The following is a 2,308-nucleotide window of genomic DNA, read 5'->3' as shown; positions in this document are numbered from 1 at the left end:
CAGGTCCAGTGGACTTTCCTCTGTTGAGTGATTCCAGTTGCTTTTCTATTCCTTGGACACTTATTTCGATGTCAGCCATTTTTTCGTTTGTGCGAGGATTTAGAGAAGGAACTGCAGTGCGGTCTTCCTCTGTAAAACAGCTTTGGAAAAAGGTGTTTAGTATTTCAGCTTTACGCGTGTCATCCTCTGTTTCAATGCCATCATCATCCCGGAGTGTCTGGATATGCTGTTTCGAGCCACTTACTGATTTAACGTAAGACCAGAACTTCCTAGGATTTTCTGTCAAGTCGGTACATAGAATTTAACTTTCGAATTCACTGAACGCTTCACGCATAGCCCTCCTTACGCTAACTTTGACATCGTTTAGCTTCTGTTTGTCTGAGAGGTTTTGGCTGCGTTTAAACTTGGAGTGAAGCTCTCTTTGCTTTCGCAGTAGTTTCCTAACTTTGTTGTTGTACCACGGTGGGTTTTTCCCGTCCCTCACAGTTTTACTCGACACGTACACGTCTAAAACGCATTTTACGATTGCCTTGAACTTTTTCCATAAACACTCAACATTGTCAGTGTCGGAACAGAAATTTTCGTTTTGATCTTTTAGGTAGTCTGAAATCTGCCTTCTATTACTCTTGCTAAATAGATAAACCTTCCTCCCTTTTTTTGTATTCCTATTAACTTCCATATTCAGGGATGCTGAAACGGCCTTATGATCACTGATTTCCTGTTCTGCACATACAGAGTCGAAAAGTTCGGGTCCGTTTGTTATCAGTAGGTCCAAGATGTTATCTCCACGAGTCGGTTCTCTGTTTAATTGCTCGAGGTAATTTTCGGATAGTGCACTCAGTATAATATCACTCGATGCTCTGTCCCTACCACCCGTCCTAAACATCTGAGTGTCCCAGTCTATATCTGGTAAATTGAAATCTCCACCTAAGACTATAACATGCTGAGAAAATTTATGTGAAATGTATTCCAAATTTTCTCTCAGTTGTTCTGCCACTAATGCTGCTGAGTCGGGAGGTCGGTAAAAGGAGCCAATCATGAACCTAGCTCGGTTGTTGAGTGTAACCTCCACCCATAATAATTCACAGGAACTATCCACTTCTACTTCACTACAGGATAAACTACTACTAACAGCGACGAACACCCCACCACCGGTTGCATGCAATCTATCCTTTCTAAACACCGTCTGTACCTTTGTAAAAATTTCGGCAGAATTTATCTCTGGCTTCAGCCAGTTTTCTGTACCTATAACGATTTCAGCTTCGGTGCTTTCTATCAGCGCTTGAAGTTCCGGCACTTTACCAACGCAGCTTCGACAGTTGACAATTACAATACCGATTGCTGCTTGGTCCACGCATGTCCTGACTTTGCCCCGCACCCGTTGAGGCTGTTGCCCTTTCTGTACTTGCCCAAGGCCATCTAACCTAAAAAACCGCCCAGCCCACGCCACACAACCCCTGCTACCCGTGTAGCCGCTTGTTGCGTGTAGTGGACTCCTGACCTATCCAGCGGAACCCGAAACCCCACCACCCTATGGCGCAAGTCGAGGAATCTGCAGCCCACATTGTCGCAGAACCGTCTCAGCCTCTGATTCAGACCCTCAACTCGGCTCTGTACCAAAGGTCCGCAGTCAGTCCTGTCGACGATGCTGCAGATGGTGAGCTCTGCTTTCATCCCGCTAGCGAGACTGGCAGTCTTCATCAAATCAGATAGCCGCCGGAAGCCAGAGAGGATTTCCTCCGATCCATAGCGACACACATCATTGGTGCCGACATGAGCGACCACCTGCAGATGGGTGCACCCTGTACCCTTCATGGCATCCGGGAGGACCCTTTCCACATCTGGAATGACTCCCCCCGGTGCGCACACGGAGTGCACATTGGTTTTCTTCCCCTCTCTTGCTGCCATTTCCCTAAGGGGCCCCATTACGCGCCTGACGTTGGAGCTCCCAACTACCAGTAAGCCCACCCTCTGCGAGCGTCCGGATCTTGCAGACTGAGGGGCAACCTCTGGAACAGGACAAGCAGCCATGTCAGGCCGAAGATCAGTATCAGCCTGAGACAGAGCCTGAAACCGGTTCTTCAGACAAACGGGAGAGGCCTTCCGTTTAGCCCTCCGGAATGTCTTTCGCCCCCTGCCACACCTTGAGACGACCTCCAACTCTACCACAGGTGAGGGATCAGCCTCAATGCGGGCAGTATCCCGGGCAACCACAGTCGTAGTCCGATCGGGGGATGCGTGGGACGAGCTGGCCGTCCCCGACAAACCCCCATCCGGACCCCCACAGTGATGCCCATTGGCAACAGCC

This window comes from Schistocerca nitens, chromosome 5 (genome assembly GCF_023898315.1).
Source record: "Schistocerca nitens isolate TAMUIC-IGC-003100 chromosome 5, iqSchNite1.1, whole genome shotgun sequence".
Classification (NCBI taxonomy): Eukaryota; Metazoa; Arthropoda; class Insecta; order Orthoptera; family Acrididae; genus Schistocerca; species Schistocerca nitens.
The sequence above is the reverse complement of the archived record's forward strand: the minus strand, read 5'-3'. Positions refer to the sequence as shown.